Genomic DNA, 14,031 nt, shown 5'->3' on the forward strand with positions numbered 1-14,031 from the left:
ATCATTTTCTCCTTAGCCTCAAGATATTTTCTAAATTAATTTTTTTTTAACGTGTGCATTTATCACAATGAGCACTGAATAACGTATACAATTGTCACATCACAGGGCACCCAGGTGGCTCAGCTGTTAAGTGTCTGCTTTCTGCTCGGGGTCATGGCCCCACATCAGGCTCCCTGCTTTTCCCTCTCCCTCTGCCCCTCCTTGTGTTCCCTCTCTCTCTGTCTCTCTCTGTCAAATAGATAAAAATAAAAAATAAAAACAAACAAAAACAAAAATGGTTGTCACATCACAGATATTGCATATCTGAAGTTAATATAACATGGGATGTTGACTCTACTGGAATTAAAACTTAAAACAATAAAATTTTTAAAAGTTCCTTCCGTTTACACGAGATCACTGGAGTTGTCAAAACCATAAAGACAGAAACTAGAAGGGGGACTGCCGGTGGCTGGGGAGGGGAGAGTGAGGAGTTAGAGGTGAAAGGGACAGAGTTCCAGTCTGGGAAGATGAAAAAATGTTCTGGGTCGCACCACAGTGCGAAGACACTTGATCCCATCACTGAATTCTCAAAAATGGTTGAGATGGTGAGTTTTACATGATATGTATTTTACCACAATTTAAATAAATAAATAAACTGGATTTTAAAAAAAATTTTTCTATAATAGAGTTTTCTTCCTCCTTGATATGGATATTTAAACGCTGGAGACGAAATGTCTCTATTGCGCTTGATTAGCAAAATGTCGTGTTTTGTTTGTTTGTTTGTTTTTTCCGAAACTATCAGGCAGGGGACTTGCTGGGCGCCGGGTCTACCGGGAACAAGCACAGGCCTTTCCAAAGCGTGAAAGGACGGTTAAGGAGTTCATATATCAGCGAAAACCTGATTTTCCACAATCAGTTCAAGCCGACTGCTACAGTATTACTTGCAATTTTTTGTGCTTTGCTTTGTCACGTGTGTGAGGGACAGATGGCGGGGTGTCAGGGAGTCCCCTCCCTGAAGACGCCGCAAAGTCTCCCTCTGGCCCTCCCTGTGTGGCCCCTTTGTGTCTGGGGTCTCCTTCCAATCTGGGAAGCAGATCCAAGTTCCTCCCAGGTCCCCGCTGCAGAGGGCCAAGCGCCTTGCAAGTCTGAAGACAAAAAACATTTTAAAAAAATAACATAAAATTAAGAAACAACCTGCTGTGGCTGGCCCCTGGAATTCCAGAAAATTCTGAATGAAAACAGCAGTTACAAAATGAAACGGGTTTACAAATTGCAGCTGATTATTCACTGGCTGGCTTGGGTGTTGGCAGGAGAACTTGAAAATCTGCCGCTCAAGGATCCGAAGGCAGCTGAGGCATGCCGGGGAAGCGCTGGGCCCAGCGGCTGGCCCCCAGCCCGTCCCCCGCACAACCTCGGGCTGTAGTTGGCTGGGACAGAGGATATTCAGGCCCCAAAGGTCAGGCCCTGTAAAGCAGCAGCTGAGGGCAGCCCCAGTGTCTGCTGCTTTGGAATATGCGTTATTATCCTGGGACAGGGGTCCTCAGATGTCCAATACTCCGAGTCAGTTAAGGCTTTTGGCTCTGGGATCCTGGGGAGCCGAGAGTACTTTCCAGGCACACCAGAAATGTCTGCATTATTTCTCCAGTGGGTCAGCAGACTTCTGTGGGTGCCAGGTCTCTGATGGAATGAATTTTGGATGCAAATCAAATATTTAAATTGATGTTTTCCCTCTCTGGCAGGGCTCTTCCAACTGGTCCTGTCAACTCTTTTTTTACATAAAATTCGGACTCCATAAATATGCATTTTTCTTCTGGAATACGCCTGAGGCAGGACAGTGGCTGTATTTGAAAGCCCGAGGCGACTGGTCTCCCCAGAGAAGGGGAGCGCGTCCCCTCAGCTAACCTGCCTGACTGAAAGTGTACTTGTCAGAAAACCGATTCAGTTGCCTGTTGGCGCCACGTGGTTATATATTGTTTAATCACAGAGGCCTTGGCTTTATGCCAAGCAGCGACTTGCTGACTGCTATCTTTTGGGAAAGAAGTAAGACAAATTCATTCACGTCTGTCTCTTTTTCAGTTTCCTGGGCCAAATGAAAGCAAACGGTGTTTATGAACATCCCAAAGTGCTACAAAATATCCATCTTGGTGGAAATAAATACCATTTATTATTTAAATAATAATACCATTATTTATTTTCCCTTGAAAAACAGCATTTTGTGAAAGAAACTCTTATCCAGACATCTACCTCAGATAATTCTAGATGTTTCAAATGGCTCCCCTTCCTGCCTCTGCTTCATAGAGTGAGAAGAGAGACTTGAGAAAGGTCAAGTTTTCTTTTCCACAACTTCTTCTGGGAGCTGGGCTCTGGCCCTGGACTGTGAGTCTCCATGCGGGCCAGGTGTTGCTGACATCGGGAACACGAGGAGCGGAGGGAAGCACACTTCCAGAAAGGCTGGGGGTATGTGGTAACCTCGCTCCCAAGGAATCCAAGGGACCGCAGGACCAGAGTCTGCTACCACTCTTGGTAGTAGTGTGGGTGGGTGTTTTCCTTCAGGGAGGGGATCCAGGAAGGGCCGAGTGCTCCTGCCCTGCCGCCTCCCAGGATGCTGGAGGCCTCTTACCCCAAGCCCTCCACCAAGTTGTGAAAGCAAAGGAGAAATTCTTGAAGGAAATTTAACGTGCTAGTCCAGTGAATGCATGAATGACAAGAATGTGAAAGAGCCCGACTGCTGGTGTGGAGAAAGTCTGAGTGGCCTGGACGGAAGACGAAACCAGCCACAACATCCCCTTCAGCCAAAGCCTGTGCCAGACCAAGGCCCTCGCTCTCTTCAATGCTGGGAAGGCTGAGGGAGGTGAGGAAGCTGCAGAGGAAGGTCTGAAACCGCGGAGGCTGGTTCGTGAGCTTTCAGGCAAGAAGCCATCTCATCACTCAGAGAGCAAGGTGAAGCAGCCAGTGCCGATGAAGAAGCTGCAGCAAACCATCCAGAAGATCTGGCTAGGGTCGCTGATGAAGGTGGTGGCCCTAAACAGCATATTTTCAATGTAGGGGAAGCAGCTAGGCTCCTACTGGAAGAAGAGGCCATCCAGGACTTTCTCAGCCAGAGACCTTAAACTTTCAAAAGATGGGCTGGCTCTCTTGTTAGGGGCTGATGCAGCTGGTGACTTGAAGTTGAAGCCTATGGTCGTTCACTATTCCAGAAGTCCCAGGACCCTTAAGAATTATGCTAGGTCTACTCTGCCTGTGCTCTGTAAATGGAACCACAAAGCCTGGGTGATAGCACAGCTGTTGACAGCATGGTTTACTGAATATTTAAAGCCAACTGTCGAGACTTACTGCTCAGAAGAAAAGATTCCTTTCAAAATATTCCTGCTTATCGACAGTGTACCTGGCCACCCAGGACCTCTGATGGAGATGTCCGGTGAGATCAATGTTGTTTTCATGCCTGCTCACACAACGTCCATTCTGTGGCTAACGGATCAAGGGGTCATTTCAACTTTCAAGTCTTATTATTTAAGAAATAGATTTCGTAAGCCTAGAGCTTCCAGAGATAGTATTCCTCTGATGGATCTGACCAAAGTCAACTGAAAACCTTCTGGGATGAATTCGCCATTCTACACGCCCTTCAGAACATTCCTGGTTCAGGGAAAGAGGTCAAAATATCAACATGAACAGGAATTTGAAAGAAGTTCATTTCCATGCTCATGGTATGTCCTTGAGGAGCTCAGGACTCCGGTGGAGGAAGGAATTGCGGATGTGGTGAAAACAGCAAGAGAACTAGAATCAAAAGTGGAGCCTGAAGATGTGGCTGAACCACTGTCATCTCATGGTACACTTGAACAGATGAGGAATTGCTTCTTATGGATGAGCAAAGACCATGGTTTCCTGAGATGGCACCAACTCCTGGGGAAGATGGCGTGAAGTCTGTTGAGATGACAACAGAGGATTTAGACCATGATGTAACTTGGTTGATCAAGCAGCGGCTTGAGAGGATGTGAGGGAGGGAGTGAGAGAGTGGACTCCAGTTTGAAAGAAGTTCCCGTGTGGGTAAAATTCTATCAAATAGCATCACGTGCTACAGAGAATTCATTTGTGAAAGGAAGAGTCAATCAATGCGGCAAACTTCACTGATGTCTTATTTTAAGAAACTGCCACAACCTGGGTGGCTCAGTGGGTTAAGCCTCTGCCTTCAGCTCAGGTCATGATCCCAGGGTCCTGGGATTGAGCCCCACATTGGGTTCTCTGCTCGGTGGGGAGCCTGCTTCCTCCTCTCTCTATACCTGCCTCTCTGCCTACTTATGATATTTGTCTGTCAAATAAATAAATAAAATCTTAAAAAAAAAAAAAAAAGAAATTGCCACAGCCATCCCAACTTTCAGCAACTAACACCTTGTTTAATCGGCAGTCATTGACATGAAGGTAAGACTCTCCACCAGCAAAAAGATTACTCACTGACAGCTCAGATGACGGTTAGCATTTTTTGGCACAAAAATTTATCTTAAAGTCTTTTAAATAAGGCCAGTAAATTGGTTTTTTTAAAAAAAGATTTTTTTATTTATTTGAGAGAGACTGAGAGTGCTGAGGGAGGAGCAGAGGAGGACAAGCAGACCCCATGCTGAGCGTGGAGCCTGACACAGAGCTTGACCTCATGACCCTGAGATCATGACCTGAGCTACAGTCAAGAGCTGGACATCTATCTGACTGAGCCATTCAGGCACCCCTGTACGTTGGTTGTTTTAACACAATGCTATCCCACAGTTAACAGACTACAATATAAACATAACTTTTACATGCACTGGGAAACCAAAAAATTCATTTGACTGGCTTTATTGCAATATCCACTTTATTGCAGTGGTCTGGAACAGAACCTGCAACGTCTCTGAGGTATGCCTATACCTATAACAATTTAAACTTATTGAAAAAACAAAACCAAAGACCTGAGGGGGGGGCATGGCCCAACACGTAGAATCAGTGCTGACGGTCACGGTTCCAGCTTTCTATCTCTTGCCCATGAGACCGCAGTTCCCAGAGTAGGGCCCTCTCAGAAATCCAGGGCCCACTGGGTCTACGAGGAGGTTTTGAAACCACATCCCAGCATGCTGACTGAAAGCAAGTGTGCTACCTGGCAGGGACATTTAGCACACAACCGTTCTCTCTTGCTGACATACTGCTCACCTAGTGACCACCTGGAGCTTTCCTCACTTGGTCCATCTTAGAACTAAGGCCCCACAACTTTCAAGGCCCTGAGCCAGCAGGGCCCTTCCCCACTGTGTTAGTCTGAGAGGGTCCCAGTAACAAATACCACAGACTGGGTGGTTTAAACAACAGAAACTCATTCAGTCACAGTTCCGGAGACTGGAAGTCTAAGATCAAGATGTCAACAAGGTTGGTTTCCTCTGGGACCTCTCTTCTTGGCTTATAGATGCCACCTTCTCCCTGCCTTCACATGGTCTTCCCTCTGGGTCTGCCTTTTTTAATAAAAACGCCAGTTATATTGGCCAATATAATTTCATTTTATCTTGTTTACTTCTTTAAGAGTCTCATTTCTAAATATGAATATATTATATGATATATATGATATGATATGGGGTGGGGTGGGGGTGGTTTAGGACTTCAGCATATGAATTTTAGAAGACGTAACTCAGCCCATAACAACCAGTTCCCCCCAGCAACCTCCTGATGACCCCAGTAGTGCCTTCCTTTTCATTGTCATTATACCCCAGATGACACCCTTAACTTTAGGAAAACTCCCAAAGGTGACCCGACGGGATCTTGAGACCTGCAGTCCTGACCAGCCCAGAGTGCCTAGATAAAAGACATGTACCCATTTTTCCCACCAAACAACGTTTCAAAAGTTGCCAATAATTCTAGTTCTGGAGATGGATGGGTAGTGACAGTCACATGAATGTACTCAATGCTGCAGAACTTTTAAACTCCAATATGATTAAGATGGTAAATTTCATCTTATGTATACTTTACCCAAAAAATCTTTTTTAAGTGTTAGAGATGATGAAAATTTAAGACCAGGTCCGCTAGGGGCGCCTGGGTGACCCATTCAGTTAAGTGTCTTACTTTCGATTTTGGCTCAGGTTATGATCTCAGGATTGTGGGATCAAGTCCAATTTTTGAGCTCTGAGCTCAGCCTAGAGTCTGCTTGAGATTCTCTCTCTCCTCCTACCCTTCCCCCTGTTCTCTCTCACTCTCTAAAATAAAAAAGAGAGAGAGAGAGAATGACCAGGCCCGCTAATTTAACACAGCAGCACAAAATGAACAAAAGGCTCCAGGCTTTTGGCCCTGTGAGCTTCCTCTTCCACTCGATTGCAGTTGCTTTTAAAAAATCGCCCAGTGCACCTGGCTGGCTCAGTAGGTAGAGCTTGAAACTTGATCTCAGGATGGTGAGCTCAAGCTCTGTGTTGGTTGTAGAGCTTACTTCAAAACAAAACAAAACAAAACAAAACAACTTCACCCTTCCTTACAAACCTTTAAGTGTCCCGTGTTGTTTACTCCACAGCTCCCCAAATCTGCATTCAGCACCAGAGGTAGACTGGGAAGGAGGAAAGAGCATGGCGTTGGAGTCCAGCAGTGCCTCAAAACTAGATCTGCTGAGAACCAGGCACGTGACCGGGACCAAGTTACTTCGGCTTCTCATCTGTAGAGATCACAATGTAATTGGGGTTTTATGAATACTAAACAAGGTAATGAGCGTGCTGACAAGCTAACTCTCCTTGAAAACAGAGAATTTTAAATTAATAAATGGACTTGCCAATTATTGATTCATTTAACAGCCTGAACACCACCATTCAAAATATCAAAATTTATATGCAAGTAGCTATATGTGTAATTTGAAATTCTAACTGGCAAACTTTGCTATTCATCTGAGAGGAAATGAAAGATGCTTCTCAGATGAATAAAATGTTGTCACATAATGCCTGTTAGTTACTTGGTTGGTCCCCAGTGAACCACACTGTCTAAGATTCATGCCCTAATAGAGTCTCCCACACTGACTCAGGGTTCGGCCATGAGACTAACTTTGGTCAATGGACCATTAGCAAGTATATTAAAAATGGAACCTTGCTTAGCACTCTCACAATGAGGTTTGTCTTCTTGAAATGTTTTCTCAGAGAGCAGTCACCATGCTGTGAGAAATCCCAAGCAGGGGTGCCTGGGTGGCTCAGTGGGTTAAGCCGCTGCCTTCGGCTCAGGTCATGATCTCAGGGTCCTGGGATCGAGCCCCACATCGGGCCCCCTGCTCAGCGGGGAGCCTGCTTCTCCCTCTCTCTCTGCCTGCCTCTCCATCTACTTGTGATTTCTCTCTGTCAAATAAATAAATAAAATCTTAAAAAAAAAAAAAAAAAAAAAAAAAAAAAGAAAGAAAAATCCCAAGCAGTCACACAGAGGGGCCCTTGGGAGGGAGGCCATTTTAGACCATCTACTCAACCCACCATCAGGTAAAACAGGCCTTCTGGTCAGCTGGCAGTGTTGTGAGAAATAATGGATTATTTTAAGCCCTTAAGTCAGGGCTGATTTGTTACCCAAGAGTGGATGGCTGAAACAATTCCTTTTCTTCTTCCCAATCTCATTTTGGTAATCACACAGAAATAAGAGAATTTGTGAGAGAGAGGACGTCTTCATGTTTAAGATCTCCAGCTATGGAAGCAGGCTTAACTTGTAATTTTGGTTTAACTGCTTAATTTAGCCATGTAGCCTTGGGAAGATTATTTAATTTCTCTAATCTTATCTGCAAAATGTGGGTAACACCTTCTCCAAGTGTCTTTAGTGGGCATTTACCAATAGAATGTGTATAAAAGGCTTAGGCTGCCTGAACACAGAGTAAGTGCTCAGTAAATGTCAACTACTATTATGAAATTGAATATACTGGCTGGTGCTTTTATTCTGAGAACTTTAGAACGAACCCAAAACGAAACAGGGGCAAAGTTTACCAGTTGAGAAATAGAGAGAAGCTTTAGAAGTTCAGAAGGCATTATCTGCCCGTAAGTTTTCCCCTCAGGAACAAAGACACTGAAGCCTATTACAGGCCTATAAGAAACATCACAAATTCTGTCTGCTTACAGACCCAAGAGAGTGCCCTACATTCTCAAGCCATCCAAATCTTATCTGGGTCTCTTACCCAGAAGAGTATCAGGCAGCATGGCCTAAAAGCCAAGAGACTTACTAAGATTTACAGAATGTGCTGCCTTGAAGCTGCCAATTGTTATCTGAAATAAGAGCCAGATGTGGGTTCCTTATAAATGAAAGGGCTCCAACTTACCTCATTAGTTGAGGGAAACAAAGAAAGTCTGCAGGAATAGACTTTTCAGTGTGTGCCTGTTTTTCCCTCAGAAAGAGCTCATGGATGCTAATAGAGTGATAGCTCAGATTTCTGGTCCCCAAATTTCTTTACATTTCTATCTTTCTCACTGAGAAAGCCTCTCACTGAGGCTTTCCCCGCTAATGGTGCTCCAGTGATTGTGGTGGATTTCGGCAGTGCCTTCACACTTGGTTGGCTGCTGCAACCTTCTACCCTGACCCTGCCCCATATGGATATTAAAAGAGGAAGAAAAAAACCCAATCCTACCGCAAGCCCAATTGCCTTTTCCGTAAGTCTTTCCTGTCCAAAATTAAGGATAGTCACTGGGGCGCCTGGGTGGCTCATGGGTTCCAGCCTCTGCCTTCGGCTCAGGTCATGATCTCAGGGTCCTGGGATCGAGCCCCATATCGGGATCTCTGCTCATCAGGGAGCCTGCTTGCCCCTTCCCTCTCTGCTTGCCTCTCTGCCTACTTGTGATCTCTCTCTGTCAAATAAATAAATAAATAAATAAATCTTAAAAAAAAAAAATAAGGATGGTCACTCTATAAAGGCAATGCATGAACAGCTCGCCCATAAATGAACAGCTCTATTTAAGAAAATGTTTTTTTCTATAAATTGATGCATTATCCTTAGTTTTCCATTCATCATTAGAGGAAAATGGCTCCTACCAAGTTCTAACCAGAGAGAGCTAGTGTCCTGTTGAGCAATGTCTTCTCAAACTGGTAAATTAGGGCCCAGGAGGTAGGGTTGGGGGGGGTTGTTGAAAGAGAATAGCTCCAAGATCAGAAAGTTCCCAAGTAGCTTTTCTCCCCAAGGGAAGAGTCCTAGCAGACATGAAATTCCATCCCTTCCAGAATGTTCACTCAACTCCTTCATGTAATAATCTATTATGTTAGCTTGAGTCAAGAACTATCAAGATAGAGACAGCAGTCCTCCTGAATAGCTTTTCCCCAAAAGGAGAAGTCATGTCAAGTATTTGTTCTGTTCTCACAGCCCTCATGAGTAACTATTGAGTATGAACTGGATGCTCAATAAACACTACAACAGACGAAAGTAATTCATGAGGGAGTATCAGGGCTAGTTTTGTGTCAACTTGACTGGATCATTTCAGTTTCCAGACATTTGGCTAACCATTCTTTCTCGGTGTGTCTGGGAGGGTGTCTCTGAATGAAATTAGCATTTGAATCAGTGGACTCATAAAGCAGATTGCACTCCTCAATTTGGGTGGTCCTTATCCAACCCCTTGAAGGCCCAAATAGAACATAATGGTGAGAAAGGGAGACTCTGCGCTCCCTTGGCCAGATTGGTGGGCTAAGACACCTGATCTTCCCCTGTTGGACTGGGAACTGCTGGACACCATTGGCTCTCCTAGTCCTCAGGGGTTTGGGCTGGAGTGAACTGCACCACCAGCTCTCTTGGGTTTCCAGCAGACACTGGGGGACTACCCAGCCTCTGTAACCGTGAGAGCCAATTCATCACAGTACATATTCATAATATATAAAAATATTTTCATTTTATAAACATACGTTCTATTGGTTCCATGTCTCTGAAGAATCCAGGGAACTTTGTGGTGAAAATGGCGCAGAGCTTTAGAGGCAACATGCCAGGAGGAAGAAAATGCCAACCTTGAGCAATAGAAAATAAGACAAATATTTCTTCAATTATAAAAGATGAAAATAATCATCTTTGACCTCTGGTCATTTCCTCAGAAATGGGTGGGTCACACTTGGTGTTCTGCCAAGTAACTTAATTTGATTTATTAAGATGAATACAGCAGTAACTTTGCATCCAGAGTGTAACCTCTTCCCCTAATCTGGATTCTGAAGAATATGCTTGCAGGGGTCCCTCAGGTCCTCAAGTCCCAACAAATGACACTACAAGAATTTGAGCACAATCTTAGTTCCTTAAAAGGGATGCTTCTGGCATAGTTTGGATTTTTCTTTTTTTTTTTTTTTTTTTTTTTTTTTTTTGGTCAGTTGCTATGTTACCAGTTCCCTGCTCTAAACTTAAACTGTGTTGGTAATTTGTAGATCTTTCTTTCCTTCTCTATCTCTTTTCTTTTTTCTAGAAACCTCTTGACACTTGCTCCTTAAAGATCTACAGAAGTCTCTTTTCCTGTGCATATAAATTCATCAACTGAGTCTTTAAAAACCCCTTTTATATCAGATTTTTTATTTTTCCTCTTATATAGAAAATAGTTGAACATCATATTAACTGGCAGATGTAGTTTGAAAACACTAATCAACCCCAGATTATTCCAAAGAATGAACAGCAGTAAATCTTATTCCCAACTTCAATTGACACCTAAATTAGGTTCCTTATTACAATACTTCCTCTCAGTTGGCATGAATTCGTACAGACAATCAGAGGGACATACTGAAACAAAAATACTTCTGATATCCTGCTTGGGTTGGTGGTTTACATCATGTAGAGGCAGAGAATGGAGCCGCTGGAAACTTCTGGTGTTAACATTGTCAAGTTCAAAAGCAGCATGGAAGACTGTTCTAGGTCCACTGCTATTCTACAGAGATTTAAGAAGCAGCTCATCGGGGCACCTGGGTGGCTCAGTGGGTTAAGCCTCTGCCTTCAGCTCAGGTCATGATCTCAGGGTCCTGGATTCGAGCCCCACATTGAGCTCTCTGCTCAGCAGGGAGCCTGCTTCCCCCCTCTCTCTCTGCCTGCCTCTCTACCTACTTGTGTTCTCTCTGTCAAATAAATAAATAAAATATTAAAAAAAAAAAGAATCAGCTCATCTATACACACACACACACACACACACAACCTGCTGGGGTTTGGATTGAGATTGTATTGGATCTATATTGAATCTGTATATTGGGAATATGACGTCTTAACAATACTGAATCTCTTGACCCATGAACAAGGTATATATTATTATTTAGGTCTTCTTTATAATATTTTGTAGTTCTCATTGTACAGGCTTTTCACATTTTTTTGTCAGATGTATTTCTAAATACATTTTTTAAGCTATTATAAGTGTGGATTTTTAATTTCCGTTTCTAATTGCTGCTACATATACAAACATGATTTTTGTATGTTGCTTTATATCTTGCAACTTCGATAAAGTCACTTTTTAGTTCTAATAGATACTTGTAGACTCCATTGTACATTTTTTTCCATTGTGTATTTTCTACATGCCTGAAAATCATGTCATCTGTGAATAACGGCAATTTTATTTTTTCTTCCCAATCTGGATGTTCTTTCTTTCCTGCCCAATTGTGCAGTCTAGAATTTCCTATACAACATCTAGAATTTCCTATACAGACATCCCTACTTGTTCCTAATGTTAGGGGCAAAGTATGCAATCTTTTACAACTAAGTATGATGTTAACTCTAGGGTTTTTATAGATGCCCTTTATCAAACTGGGGAAGTTCCCTTTACTCCTAGTTTGCCTGAGTTTTTCTCAGCAATAGAGGATCAGTTTTGTCAGATGATTTTTCTATATTGAGATGATTATGTGACTGCTAAATCAAGCCTGCATTCTCAGGATAAATCCCGTGACCACGATACATTATCTTTTTATTATATCATAGGATTCAATTTACTAAACTTTTCCTTAGAATTGTTGTACCTGTATTTATGTGGAATATTGCCTTGTAGCTTTTCTTGTAATAGGTTTGTCTGGCTAGGGTACCAGGATAATTTTGGTCCAAGAGTTATGACGGCCTCACAGAATGAATTGGAAACTATTGCCACTTGGATTTTTTAGAAGTTTGTGTAGAATTGGTATTATCTCTTCTGAAGTTTCTAAAGCCACCTGGGCCTGGATTTTTGTATAATTAGGTTTTAAAACTACAATTTCAATTTTTAAAAATATTTTTGAGATAGATTTTATTAGAGAGAGAGAGAGCGCGCATGCATGTGTGCAAGCCCACACAAACAGGGGGAAGGGGCAAAAAGAGAGGGAGAAACGGACTCCCCGCTGAGCAGGGAGCTCAATGTGGGGCTCAATTGCCAGTACCCTGCAATCATGACCTCAGCCAAAAGGAGACAATCAGTTGAGTCACCCAGGTGCCTGTTCAGTTTCTTTTGCAGGGCTGTTCAGGTTATCTTTTTAGTGAGCTCTGGTAATTTCTACCTTTGCATTTATTGGCATAAAGGTGCTCCTAATAGTCCTTTTATCTGTAGTGATGTTACTTCTCTCTTTCTCTCTCTCTCTCTCTATAAATATATAAATAATCATTCCTTGACCATTTGTCTTTCTTTTTTCCCTCACCAATCTGGCTGGAGACTTAACAATTTTATTGGTCCCCCCCCCCCCCCCCCCCGCAAAGAACAAGCTTTGGATTCACTGATTGTTCTCTTTGTTTTTGTCTTTGTCTCTGATCTTTATTCTTCCTCTTCAAGCTCTGCTTACCTTGAACTTAATTTGCTCTTCTTTTTCTAGTTTCTTAAACTGGAAACTCAGGTTACTGATTTGAGACCTTCCTTCCTAGTATAGTTATTTAATACTATGAGTTTCCCTCTCAGTACTGCTTTAGTGACAGCCCATTTTTCTTATTCATTTCAAATTACTTTCTACTTTCTCTTTAGATTTCTTTGACTTGTTTCCAAATATTTAAGGATTGCCAAGGATCTCTCTGTTACTGATTTCTAACATAATTCCTCTGTGGTCAAAGAACACACTTGGTATGATGAATACCTTCAAATCTGAGATTTTTTAATGAGCCACAGTGTGGTCTATCATCATAAATATTCCACATGCACTCTTGTGTTCTGCTGTTGTAGGGTGGAATGTTCTATAAATACTAACCAGGTCAAACTGGCTGTTTTACCACTGTTCAAACAGACTATATTTTTGTTCTGCCAACATTCTCCCTCAGTTTGAGAAAGTAGATACTAAAATTTGTCCATTTTTTCCTTGCAGTGTGATCAGCTTTTGCCATCATTCGGGGCTGCTGTCAGGTACATTCATTAACTGACCCTGTATCAGTATGACATAAGCCCTAATCCGTTAGTATTTTCTGCTCTGAAATCTATTTTGTTATTAACATACCCATTCCAGCTTTCTTTTGACTAGTGGTAGCATGAGGTATCTTTTTCTATTCTTTTGCTTTTAACCTACTTGTATCTTTACAGTACCTTTCTTGAAGGCAGTGTTCTTTTAAATCCAATCTGACAATAGCTGCCTTTTAATTGGAGCATTTAGACTATTCACATTAATATTATTACTATTATTAATGGGACTATTGATATGGTTAGGTTTGAGTCTGTCATCTTGCTATTTTCCATTCATCCCAATTGTCCTCTACTCTTTTACCTCTTTTCCTTTAATTTTTCAAATTAATCAATTTTTTATTACATTTTATCTCATTAGTTTCATAACTATAATTTTTAGGTTATTTTAGTGGTTTGCTTTAGGGTTTATAAACTGTAACTTATCACAGTCTACATTTAAATGATAGTATCTCATTTCGGGTACAGTACAAGAACCTTACAAAAAGTATACTTACTGTGTACTTCTTCCCTTCTATTAAGCTATTCTTGTCATCCATTTTGCTTTTACATATATTATAAAGTTAACACCACTTTTCTGTAATTTGTTTAAGCAATTATCTTTAAAGAGGTTTAAATAATAATAAATCATACATTAACCCATACTGTTACATGCTCTTCATCCCTTTGTGTAGATCTAGATTTCCATCTGGTAGCATTTTCCTTCTGCCTGAAGAGCACCCTCTAATTTTTTTCGTAATGCGTATCTGCTGGTGATAAAGCCTTTTCCAAG

At 42.1% G+C, this 14,031-nt stretch overlaps 1 long non-coding RNA gene across 1 annotated transcript; it reads right to left on the reverse strand.

Annotated features, from left to right (window-relative positions):
* Nucleotides 1-204: 204 nt before the first annotated feature.
* Nucleotides 205-10,901, reverse strand: LOC106005920. The gene is made up of 3 exons (XR_001179639.2): nt 9,811-10,901; nt 6,457-6,625; nt 205-3,900 (listed from the first exon to the last, which is right to left on the reverse strand). It is a non-coding gene; the product is annotated as an uncharacterized LOC106005920 (long non-coding RNA).
* Nucleotides 10,902-14,031: the final 3,130 nt, after the last annotated feature.

This window comes from Mustela putorius, unplaced genomic scaffold (assembly GCF_011764305.1).
Source record: "Mustela putorius furo isolate JIRA1106 unplaced genomic scaffold, ASM1176430v1.1 tig00003870_pilon_pilon_pilon, whole genome shotgun sequence".
Classification (NCBI taxonomy): domain Eukaryota; kingdom Metazoa; phylum Chordata; class Mammalia; order Carnivora; family Mustelidae; genus Mustela; species Mustela putorius.